Raw genomic sequence first — 13,669 nt, forward strand, 5'->3', positions numbered from 1 at the left:
ATCTGTCACTCATTCTCCCATGTTTAGTAAAAAAAGTCAATGATCTCTGCTTTGGGACTGCTCTCAGTGGTCAGATTTCAAAATCCCACTACAGTCTGGTAGCAAAGAGGAACTGAAAGGGCCTTGGGAAGGTACATACAGCCACATGGATTCCTTGCAGCTGCTGATTCACCTTCTCTGTGCTTCCCCCACCAGAACCAGGACAGACCTTGTTATGTAGGTCAGCTCGTGCATCTTGTAAGCCATTCCCCAACCCCAAAACTAGCCAGTGTTTGAGCAGCTTGGAGGCTGAGCCCTGAATGCCCATCTCTGGACAGATATAGTTGTTCCTGGTTCAGACATGTCCCCACCAGTGACACAGGCTGCAGGCAGCTCACTTCCCATTGCCCCACGTGCCCCCATGGTGCCCTCTTCCAGCTACAGCCCACAGAAAACACGGGTTTGGGTTGGATGGGAAGGCTCCAGCCAGCAGCTCATCTCTCTTAATCCCATGAACCCATCTCTTAATCCCATGGAACCATCTCAACCCCAGCGTGACTGGGAGGGAAAAGGGCATTTCTAAATGTTTGCCCACACGGTGTGACCAGCAGTCTACAACATCTGTATTTCACACTGGGATCTGGAACTGGAATGTACCCAGTCAAACCAAGGTGCTGTGGGTCCCTTCACTCCCTTATACAAGGTATTGAATTATCTAAATGTGAATGTGAATTATCTAAATTAGTTGATAGTTCTGATCAAATGCAGTTATCTGCTAATATAGTAAATAATTGCTGGGCCATAGCACCATATAAGCGACTGCCAAGGGTAGCTTGGTTCCAGGCACCTGCCAGTCATTGCTCATAGTGTTTTGAGACCTAGTTGGCAAATGAATTGGGATTTTAATGTGAATGTTTCTTTTTCCTTGTCTGACTAGTCTTACTTTCCTCCTGGTGAAGTTCTTGCTAGATGAAAACCAGGTAAGCTAAAAATCAGCTTATGAGGTTGCTCTGTATAACTTCATGGGTTTCCATGTTGTTTTTTTTCCAGCCAACTGCATATTTCTAATCACTCTTGTTTAACAAGATCAGGGGTAAGGAGCTAACTGCCATTTATTCATGTTCAACAGAAACTCTGGCACATCTCAGTTTAATCCTGAGCACTGAATCTGATTTTCAGGACAAATGGTGCTCAGAACATGTCTGGTGTCACAGTCCATGCAATGTTTCCTGTAAATACAAAGGCAACTAGGAAGCAGGATGAGAGGGACACAAATATTTTGACACAAATAGACAGCAAAAGCATTTTCTCTGAGTAGTTAATTTTCAAAATAGAAATCCTGGAGGATTTCAAAATAGAAATCACTTTTACGTAATTAAATCTTTTGAGAGCTTCATCTTCATGCTTGTCCCTGCTGTGGGACGGCTGCTTTGCTGTCCATAATCAGGCACAGATGGTCCCCCCTGTAGCATCCCAGTGAATCTGTGGTATGGTCAGCAGGTCCCAAAGTGTTTGTGGGGCGTGTGGCCTCAGCTCCAAACAACCATGTGCCTGGGAGGGGAAGAGCTTTAGAGAGGCCCAGCTAAAATAGTAAAAGAAATTCACACAGCCCCCAGGGGCCAGACTTTCAAAGATATGCATACACACACTGTTTCCAGTCCTGTTTCTTGGGTAGCCAGTATTGTCCACCCAGTTTTTATATTTGGAAATATGTCATCTGAATGTAAGGAAATGGAAATGATGAGCTATTACAGACTTTATCCCCTGTTCTGTATGAACACAGGGTGTGGAAAAAAATATGTCTGCAAACATTAGTAGTACTCTGCACCAAAAATAACTGGGTAGATTTTGAGCAGGCTGCTTTTGCACATGGGTGTCTCCCTTTCTGTTTCTGTTATTAGGCTTCACAGATTTCTCTGCAGAGCAGAGAATAACAGCCTGTTATTTTTTGAGGTGCCTCTGTATTTAAGATCTCAGCTGCAGGTATCTTGGGTGTAAATAATCCCAACCACATCATGCCCGAGTGTGCAGGAACAACGCGCCACTGCTCAGCCAAGCCGTCAGCATCGGGCTGATGTGGGAAGGCATTTGCTCCCATGGCAGATCCTGGCAGGCAGCCCTCATTCCCCACAGCAGGAAGATGCTCGTGGAGAACAGGTCCTGTTCACTTGGAGATAGATCAGAGGAGGGAAGCAGCCCCTCTGCCCAGCATCATGCTTTCCTGAATCACCCTCGGACCTGGGATGAGGTGCTGCGGTGGGAATGGTTGCTTTATGCACACAAAAATACACAAAGTGCAGCACACTCTTCCTAGAGTGCTGCACATGTGACCTCCCTGGGCAGAGAAGGAGAGCCCCAGCACCTCCAAGGCACTGATCCATGCCAGTGCTGTGGGGGAGATGAGCATCCAACATCCGTGGTGCTGGAAAGCTCCTGGAGGGTTTCCACCATGGGATGCCCCCAGCAGTCCCAGCACACCTAGGTGCCTTTCCCTGTGGTGACAAAGTGTCACCAACATCACCGCACGCTGGCTTTGTCTGCTGCTCTCATGGGAGGGAAGCAACTGCCCAAGCATGCCGTGTCAGGGCAGGACTGATTTTCACTGGTGCCTTTTACATGCTCCAGGAACTCAGAGGTAACAGATGGCAGTGTTTATTGCCTTGCAGCAGCATCCCCTGCCAGCTTTGCATTGATCCAAGTCTGGCAGCACAGGACAATCCCTCCCATTCATAAAATCCTGGGATTTTCATTGTTTCCTTTGACACGGCTTTTTGAATGATACTGATTTATACTCATGAACGGCTGAGCAATCTTGTAACAAATAACACAGTGGCATAGGGTCAGGGGCAGGGAGGCAAAACCATTTTTCTTCTTGCTCCAGTTCTCTCCCAAGCTGGGTGTGAATTATGGTCTGCAGTTAATGATGAAGTGCTGAGGCTGCCGGAACATTCTGCTTACCCAACAAAAGGAACAAAGCACATCTTTTAGGAAAAAGCAATATTTTTTTGTATTTGAAAGCCCAATGGCGCTCAGAAAGCACTGAGGCTTTGAAGCTGGTGTTTGGGGGGAGGCTGAGTGAATGCAGCAGTAAAGCTGACAATTTTAGAAGCAGGGACACCTAAAAAGCCTCCTCTAATAGAACAGTGGTGCACATAAAATGACCCGGATGGTGTATAGGTCTAACTCCTGATCATAGCTCTGGCTACAGCTGAGAGTAGATGACTGTCAGAATAAAATGCTGTTATGGCACAGTGCTTTCACAATGCCATATGCTGCTACAGCACAGTTATAACCTAAAGAGCTCGTGAAAGGGGACTGTAAATGTTAGGAATAAAAGGGTAATACAACAGTAAAATAAAATTTCTCAGTACTAAAGCTGAGTCTGCCCTGGATTTGATAAATATATGAATTGGTATCTTCTGGCGTGGAGATTCAGAGAAACCCTGAGCCATAAGGACTCTCAGTAGGTAGCAGTAGCCTTGGATGCAGCATGTATTCCCTGAAGTGCCCCAGCACTTGGCAGGAAGGGAGAATCGTTGCCCTGAAGTACCTCACTCCCTCCCCAGAAGTGGGACAACTGGGAAAGCTGCTGCCCCCACAATGTGATAAATACCCACACCCTACTCATTCAGCACCCTTCACATGGTCCCTGTCTTGACTATAACTGTGGATCCAGCTCTCTGCTAGCCAAGCCTGGTCCTCCTCCATTCCCTGAGCAAGTTGGGTCACCAATTTCATTACATGGCTTCTGTCTGGTGCAGTAGAGGTACACAGCACTGTAATCCATACTGTAGGGGGACAAAAAATAAAATTAAATATTATTTATTATTTGAACAAATACAGCATATTTCTTACCAAATATTATTTAATATAAATTTAAATTTATATGGACCAACTCACATATTATTTTAAACTTAGGTTTTTTTTTTTCCTTTAAGTAATTATATATTTGATATTTAATTCACAACCACGATGATCCATTTTAAGGTTATTGTAGGGTATTAAAATATCTTGAACTGAATAAACACCAATAGATAATATTCAAACACTACTTGTTTGTTCTCAAAGTCCTTGAGACAGCTGGAGCTCTATGGCAAGAGCTGATCATGTTGAACCAGAGTTTCACCAAGGAGATGCACCTGCTCTCAGCAGCAGCAGCAGCAGCAGCCACTTCTCCAGGAACAGAAGGAATATCCACTTTGTTTTGCTTTAGTTGTTTAAAATCCTTGGTTATGGATAAGGCTTTCAGTAACCAAGTTAATAATTTCCAGTGCAAAATGTAGTGTGAGAAGAGTAACTGAAACATATGAAACCAATTTACCAGAGTTTTAAATTTCTGTACTTTTATTAAATCCCACTTTCCATACAGAAACAGCAGGACACAAAAAAGAGTTAGCTTTTTCAATTTTCATTACTGTTCTCTGTTTCACAGAATGAAGAGCCTAAGCAGGGTATGTTAAGTTATGTAATGGCTTAAATATATTCACCATGTGTCACTCTGGGGAAAAAAAAATCTGCACAAAGACTGTATACAACTTCAAATCAACACATCTTTGTGGCTAGTAATCAGCAAGGTCTACCTCTTCCTTGAAAAAGAATCAAGGAGAAGAAATGTAACAACATTAAAAGTAATTACTTAAAGGAAGGTTCCTTGCTGCTAATTTATATTGTAATTAAAGATACTGACTGTAACCCCTTTGGTTGAGATGAATCTATTCATATGCATTGTTCTGTGAAGATGCCTTCACTCTTTCCTTCAACATTGATTTTGGTGGAGATGAACTTTGATGAAAAAACAGCTACCCTGGAGCCTTCCGATGCAAGTGAAATAACATGAAGACCAAATCTGAAGCAGGACCTGATGGCTAGGCAAGGCAGTCAAACTGAGAGCCATGAGAGGAAATGTTCTTGCTGTAAAAGTGGGCAAGCATAGTCACGCTCTCTTCTCCCAGCTTAAGGCCCTGGTATGAAAATGTTCCTGAACTAAAACCTTGTCCTGTTGCAATGTATGCCCTGATTTTATTTCTCCAAGGCAGAGGTAAGCGTTATGGTCCCTCTGGAAGGCATGACTGAAGGGATATGGGGAATGTTCTTGCTGATCTTTCTTGTGTGCTACAGGAATTATTCATGAGGTGGTATCTGCTGTAATGTTCCTCATTCCCCAGAGGGATGTCACAGACTGGCTGTTACCAAACAGTCTCATGAGTTACAAGAGAAGTTTCCTCCTGTATGAAAAGGAATAAATGATGCATTGTGGTATTCAAAACACCAGAGGAGTCATTAGAATGCTCATCATTCTAACTATGAAGAGCATTGTCAAATGGGGAGGTGTTGCCTCACTGAGATTTCAAAAAATCCCTTTAGCAACTTGGTATCCCATTTCCAAATGGCTTTGCTGTATGCAGAAACCAACCCCATCCTGCTTTTCTCACCAAAGGCCAAGAGATGCTAAAGTACTCTGGAGGCTTTCAAGTGATTGCAGAATACTGCTGGCTCTCAAGAGCACAATTTCATCTGAGCTGCCAGTATTTCCCATGGCATTTATCCCTCCTGATTTTGCAGTCTCAATGACTCCTGAGTCTCTATGCATCACCCAGGGTCTGCTCTGAAACATGATGCATAAACATGAACATAAACAACTCAAACTCTTCCACATCTTTGTCCGATTCCCATTTATTTTTTTGTATAAAACATTTAAAATGTTTTAAGTCATTTTTATCAGTTACTGTTTAGTCTATTATCTTTTGACCATCATTCAATTATAGCGATTTTAGATTCCTGCAGGGTAGATTTAACTAAATACGTTTGACTATTCTCATTTGAAAAGACAATCTTCATTGCAATACTATCTTTCTTCCCTCTCCTTTTTTTCTTTCTTTTTATTTTTTTTTTTTTTTAGTAATGAAGCAGTCTGTGGTGTCAATGCAAATACTGTGACATTTTTTTACAGCAGTTCAGCTGAGAACACACCGCCTGCATGTTCCTTTTATTCCTAATTTGCTGATGATTTGCAGCAGTGTGAGAGCACAAGCAAGCACTCTGTTTGATAGCAGTGTCTGCTGGTGCCCTTTTCTCTTTTTTTGTAACCCTTATCTAATTTGGCAGGACCACAGTTCCTGCTCTTAGACCTGATAACAGGATCAGCACACAGCCCAAACTTACAGTAAAAGGCTTTGAGAACATTTAGGTGGGATTCTGAGTCCAGCACATGCTGAAGTGGGGCCACCTGACCCGCGAGACAGGGTGTCCTTTGGTTCCAGTGAGCTTGTTGGGTACCCACAACCCCAATAATCCTAGCACCTAGTACTGCAATTGGCATGTCTCATCTATCTTGCTGACCCCCTTTGTTCCCTCTCTCCTGATTTGTAAATGGTCTCAAATACTAAGTAAGAGCTGCTGCTTAACCACGGTGTTTTATAAGATTTTACATTTTCTAATTTATTTGTGGTTTCCATGGTGCAAACCTTAATGTGCAGAACAATGTGGGGAGAGAACTGGGAGGGTCACCAACCTTAAGGCAAGAAAGAATCATGAAATGAAGCACAATCACATGCAAGGAACAGATAATTTAATTTTGAGTGTTCATATATTGAAATCAATACCGTGTGTTAGACTAAAGCATATCACCCAGAAAGGCAACAAATAATCAGCTGATGCCATCAAGAAATGGAGAAACAATTTACATCTCAGCCCTTCTTTAACCACATTTGTACTTGTGCACAAATTTACTTGTGTAAAAAGTGCATTTCTTATTTCTGCTACCTAAACCTGATAGTTATTATCTGTTGATAATTTAAATATTACCACTGAGTCATTTATCTGAAATATTAATACCTTCTTAATACTAGGCATTTTAAGACACAATAGAAGCATTGTCTACAGATTTTGACAAACAAATTATATTTTTTTACAGAGCTCTTGGCAATTTTCCTATATTGCAATTCTTTAGTAGGTCTCTTCTGCAAGTTAACTTAATTTTGTAAGAAATGTAGTCACTAACTTGACACAGGTGCTCAGGATCACCTCACCAATGCTGTATTTAAGCATTTACATCACTGTGTTGCTCACTATTTTCTTGCCCTCATATCTCTTTTTTATTTTTTCACAGCATTGTTCTGAGCAGTTCAGTTGCATTTCTTGACCTTTTTTAATTCATAAACGCTACAGAGTAATTTCTTTCCGGCATCCTATTTCTGGCCACACAGATCCAGCACTCCTCATCCCTACATGTGTGTTTTTGCATTGCCTGGTGTTAAAATCTTTCTTGTTTGGGTGCCTTGAGCTGAGCAGGCGCTCCAGCTCACTCTGCATGACTACCATGCCATAATGGATTTCCCTTGCTGCCTAAGCATTTTCCACACACTGCCTTTGCAGGGTTCTGGAATCACTCTCAGGTGCTGAACAAAACCAGTGCCTTGGTCCTAGGCTGCCTGACTCAGAAACACAGCAGTCCATTTCATGACTGCTCCTCACTGTTAATCACTGAGGGCTTAATCCACTGGGTCTGTCCTGTATTATGTAGTGGGGAGTTTTTGTTGATTCTGGTGGGGTTTTTCTGAGATAACACCCAGCTAGCTTGTTACAACAAGTATGGATTAGCAGACTGTCATGTCCATGATTGCCTTTTTCAGACAAACTTATAAACCAGAAAAGTAAGCGATATATTAAACAAAGTCAGTTTGCTCTTATGAAACAGCGGTTTCAGTGAGTAAATGTACATCTTCTTGATCCCTGAATTGAACATCAAGCTTCTCCATAGTTTCATTCAGAATGAAAATCTTTCAACCAATGACTTCCTACTTGTCATTTTTAATTAGCACATCACAATCTAGTTTAAAATTTTCTACAATGCCTCCAGTACTTAAGAAGTTACTGAAAAAATCATTCCCTTATCTTTTGGGATATTTGGGACGTGCATGACACACTCTGGTCCTGTTACAAGAGCCAGCATCCTACATCTTCCAAAAGCTGAGAAAAAGCACTTTACTGAATGTTTCTGTCCTTTTTTGGTCTCATTTGAAATGTATTTTAATCTTCATCTATTGGAGGCCTTCAGTCATTTTATGTTCTTGTTTTGAGTAGATCTACCTTGAATAATTTTCCTCAAACAAATAGTAGATTGCCACAGTAAGATGGATCTATCCGGCCTTGTTCATGAGACACACGTACTAAGGGCTACCATGATGGACTTTCTCTGAGCTTGGGAACATCCTAGCACATAACTCATGCAGCTCTGGAATGATGGGAGAAACTTTGCGATGGGTGCAGCTGTGATGGTCTGTATGGGAAGCTGGATAAGGTTCCCTCTTCCCTGTGACCTTGTGGTTGTGCTAAAGGAAGACAGGAGCCTGGCACCCGCTGCCTGCCCCATGACTGTCTGCCCATTCTACTTCCACTTTTCTTCAGAGGCTGAAGCAGCAACTTTGAGCTTTGCAAGTGTGAGTTCACTTGAGAGAATTCCAAAGCACCCTGCAGCTTTCCCAACCTGCTCAGACTTGGAGTCTCCTTGTATGACAGCCTTTTGTATTGGCCACAAATATGTTTTCTCATTACCCATTCATGTATTAAATACTCATCTCAATGATGAAATGCTTGCCTGGGTCTCTCTTAATGAATAAGTGTCAGATGTTTAGCACCAGTAGACTTTATTGCTCAAAGGCACAGGCTTCTTGGAGTTCCTCTCAGCCACTTCCAGCTCTGTCTGACTCAAAATAATGGGGTGGGGGGAAGGGAAAGGAAGAGGCTGTTCCTGTCAATGGGATTCCAGCTGGTTTGTATATAAAATCTTTCCAGGACACCCAAAATGCTTTATTCACCAGTTGGATGTCATATTCTAAATAAAACCAATTATTTGGTTGACATCCACAACCCTGCTGAGGTATGTGATAATGGTGCCCCTTGTCTGCTAAGACAAACACAGGCATTCTCCCTGCAGCGAGCAGCCAAGCGGCCCTGGCCAGCGCCGGCAGAGGAAGAATGCACCCCTATTCCCTATTCCCTGCCTCTCTCTCTCTCTCTGCCCGCCTGCCCTGGCCAGCCAAGCCCGTGAGAATACCCTGGCATAACTTCCTGGCAAGAACCATCATTTTTATGTTGCTTTTGGGCAAACTTCAATGACTCATCTTGTATTCATGCTCATCTATGGTTGGCTTTTCTAAAATATTTTTTCTTCTAATGTTCTGATCTGCCAAGCTGCGAGTAGTTTGCTTAACAATGTGCAATGCCTGGAGAACAGATGGGCTCTTTTCTTCCACCCGGTAGCATGCAGAAATGAAATTTTACCCATCAAACTTCAGCCTGTGACATTTTATTTGGAATGGTTGTTTTAACAGCTACTTTGCCACCCAGCAGCTCCATTGTATTTCCTTCTGCAACTTAATGATAAACTCAGCACTGAGCAGTCAGTAGTCTGCATTGTGGTGGTACCTCACACAGGATTATCTCAAACTGCCCTCCTGCACAAACATATACTTAGAAAAAGTTTGTGTCCATGAAAATTTACGGTGTAGGCAAGGAAAATGGTTTTCCAAGTGCAGTAGCAGCTCTGGAAATGGATACCCAGGTTCTCAGGCACAATTAGGGCTGACTACACTGATGGACTCCCCTCTTCCAGGACTGGTGAAAAGTGTTATTCAACCTATAAACTTTGCTTTAATCCAGAAAAAACATTTTGGAGAAATAACACAATGTCTTTCCATGTGCCATTTCACAAAAAGCTAAGGAAAAAGATAAGAAAGAATGCTTCATGCTCTGCTGCTCCACTTGTTCAGACTGCCTTTCCTGAGGGTTGACTAGTATAATTTTTCTCACTGAAACTTTGCTTGCTGCCTTTAGAAGCCAAATGGCACTTTCCTCAAATACACACTGCTCACTTCCATGAAATATCAAGGGAAATGGCTGAAATCAGAGCTAGTCTAGGACTACTGAGAAAGTCACATCTAGAACTGCTGCATTCCATATACTCAGTCCAAAGTGTTCTGGAAGCCCTCATGGCCACCTGTGCAAAGAAGAAAGAGTTTGTTCTTTAGCTGACTGACATCCTTATTTCCCTGTAGGTAAAAGGAAATGGTTGTAATAGATTGGACATTCCTATATGTTGCTGGTGAATCTCAGCTTCTTGAAGCTGTTGATAAGTGGTGCAATCTTGCCTAGAGCAAGAGCAGCACACAGACATGTTAGGCTTTTGTGAGCTTTAAAGATGGATTAAAGCAGAATATTCACAAAGGCTAATTAAGCAACAGCAGCTGCTCTTCACAGGTCAGTCTGCTGGCAGTGGGCAGAGGGAAGCTCCCCTGGAAGCGACTCAGAGCACATCCCTACTTTAAACTCTTGTTCTCAATCACCTCCTGGGAGAGCCTCTGCTCCCCTCACAGATGCCCATCTCCACCATTTCACATCATTCATCTTTCCAGCTGTTCCCCCTGGGCCCCTCTGCTGTCACTGTGGACACAGGCCAGGGGAAATTGCTGTGAAATCTATTGCAGGTGGAAGGATAAGCATGTTGTAAATGGCTTCACAGACTCAAATGGGGTTTGATCTTTCCAGTGATGAAACACAGCTTGCTAAATTCTGTGTTTTGAAACTCACTGCTAATATTTTAAAGTGAAAAACAATAACCATATGGGATTTAGCAATTCGCATGCCAGGTTATGATGAGCTGCTTGGTTTGTCAGTTCCCAGCTGCTCCTCTGAAAAATCACCAGGGGATTTCCTCACTGACTGGGCTGCCAGCTATCCTGGGGTGAATACAGGGAACAAGAAGTTTGTATTAGATTTTATGGGCTGGAACCTTCAGCATGCCACAATCCCTCTGAACCACATGAATGTGAACCAAGGACAAACTGACTCTCATTAATCCCTGCATTTATGGGGAAAGAGCTCTCCATGTTCACAAAACTGGTGGAGGCAATGTTCCAGCTCCATACTTCAGACATGTGTCCTATGGCACAGAGAGGTAGGAGGATGGAAGATATGTGGGAATAGGGCTCCTCTGCAGCTCATCCTCTGTCTGCTGGTTTCCTTTGAGCCCAAGTTATGGCTGCAGCAGATAGGTGCTTTTACAGCTTCTAGGGACAGCTGTCCATCACCTACAGCTACACAGATGCACATTTACTGACACATACATCTAACAAGGACAGGAAATGAGGTTTTATGTGCTCTGTGGCACAGCAAGTGTGGGGATGTTCAGGGTGAGCCAGTGGGTTGTTGTCACGCCCTTCACCCAACAAAGCCTTATCAGACTTTGCCCCCCAGAGCGTCTGGCACCAACAGCAGCAGTGAACTCACCCACACAGCCTGGCCCGACCCACTGCAAGGAGAAGCACTGTGACTGGCTGTAGAAAGCTCTGCATCTCAAATTAATTTGCCTGTGGTTCTGCTGACACCTTCTGATTATGCTGCTCTCCCAGTAAAAGAAAGGGTGTACTGAAATAAATTTCCCACCCCCTATTCCACTGCAGATAGAAGACAAAAGATATATTGCTAATTAAAATGTTCTAATCTGCTGGAAAGCAGTTTTGTAGGATTGATTTGAATAAAACTGATGATGCAGCCCACTCAGATCACTGGGAAACGACCTCTCTATTATGAAGTCCCAGAATAACATAGCCAAGCAATCTTGATTTCCTAATATCTGTCAAAGGAAGAACTTCTTAGTTAGTTACAACATATAATATGGATATTCCTGAAATGTCCTCTGCTTAATGAACAGCTGATATTGGCTAACCTCATAGAAATAAGAGAGAATTAGTACCAGCTGCAAAATCATTCACTGGATAGTGAAACTGGCAGTTGGTATTATGCCTGCTATAAATATTTTTAATTAAAAATTGTTTTCTGTCTCTTCAATTGGTATAATAGCGATAATGCTTACTGAGAGTTACTGAAGATGTAATAGGATTCCCCTTCGTGTATAGCAGAGCTATTTATTCTGCCGTAACATTGCTAGAGTGGAAATCTGCATAATAATGTCCAGATTCTAGTGCAAGAGAAAAATAGACTGCTGGAGTGTTTCAGAATAAGGCATATGAGCAGGCAAATTCCTAAATAAAAACCATGCTCAGACTCTTTTCTCAGGTATGACTTTAAAGTTATATTAAAAGACCTTTTGGCAGGGGGGAATTTTCAGCTTCAATCCATAGCCCTGGGGTATGGTATGCCTCTAAGAATGGGTTTGCTCTTTGCATGCTTACAGAGAGCAGTACAGCAGATCCTCTTGTGCTGCTCTGACTGGGCCCTGGCACTCTCTGTTAGGGAGGATGGGGGCTTGGGGGTGCTTCCCCTGCCCTCATTCAGAAAGGATCAGCCCCTTTCCCCATTAGAGGGGCTGGGAGAGGCACTGGCTGTCAGTGGTGCAGCACACATGAGCCTCTGGGCACCTGGTGTCCGCTTGGTACTGCCACAATCATCCACAGGTGATGAGGGACACCTGCTCCTCTGGGGAGTCAAGAGGCATTAGACCAGCTATGCCGTGGCAGGCACAGCCCATGTTAGGCAGTATCTAAACAGGATGGATACTGCAACAGCTGGAGAAATCTGTTAGCTGTCCCTACTGGGCCTTTGGGAACTTGTTGTTGCTTGTGGGAACTCTGCACATCACTCCGGATGTGAGGAGTCCCCCGAGACCACGTCGAGAGCCGAAACCCCGTCAGGGGGCTCGGAGATCTTGGCATGATGCCCAGAACACTTGGTGGCTGGATTTCGATCCTGCAAATGAATTGCCAGTTTGGTATGAGGGCTGGAAGGTGTCACAGGTTTAAAGGGTGTTTTTATAAGGTGTACACAGGGTGAAAATATAAGTTTTAAAAATTTTTGTATAAAGGTAATGGGGACAAGATGGAGGGAACAGGGCGTGTCTCATCCTTCTTCCTTCTTCTTCTTGTTCTCCATCTTCTGCTGTGATGTTAGCACTTGGGGATTGGTTTAGAATACCAGGAAGAAAATTTTGTAGATAAGACTTAATAAACAACCTGAAGACCGAACAGCAAAGAGTCCAGTCTCATTCTTCAGAGCCTGGGGTCGCTCCCTGGACCACCCAACTCACCTCGGGGGCAGAGAACAAGCAGCCGACCCCGAGAGTTGCTCTCCACACCATGTGGGAGAATTTCTAAACCTGATGGGACCAAACACTTTCTCATCCCCGCTTGACTGTTCCCCTCTGAGGCTTTGGACCAGTATAATGATTTAGACATTTTCTTCCACTGCCTTCCTCAGGCCCCTGCCTGTGTCTTCCCCAGCTTCTGATATACCTACCCCTCACCCCCACGCACCTTCACTCTCATTTTTACTCCTCTGTGTATATCTCAGAGGTCCTGGTGCAGCTTGCCTTGATCTGGTGTTTGCTTTCTGACAATTCCCAGAGACTCAAATCACGACAAAAGCCTCATTCTGTCAGTCACTGTATGAATACATGATTAGGCACATTTCCTGCTCTAAAGACCTTTCGATCTAAACCTGCTGGTTTGATTTCATGACACTAAATTCCTTTCCCAGTTTGGCTCTCATCCTTTTCTTGCCCCTAAACTGACAGCAATTTTATTGCAAGCAAGTAATTTCCCAGACAAAGCTATGGTCTCTTTTACCCATAGGTTCTTCCCTCTTATTCTGGGTTCTTCTTTCTACCCCATTATCCTTGCTTTGCTATTCCAGCAAGCCCTTTAAGATGCATCTGTGCCTCACAGTCCTCTCGTTT

The sequence above is a fragment of the Geospiza fortis genome, unplaced genomic scaffold (assembly GCF_000277835.1).
Source record: "Geospiza fortis unplaced genomic scaffold, GeoFor_1.0 scaffold166, whole genome shotgun sequence".
Lineage (NCBI taxonomy): Eukaryota > Metazoa > Chordata > Aves > Passeriformes > Thraupidae > Geospiza > Geospiza fortis.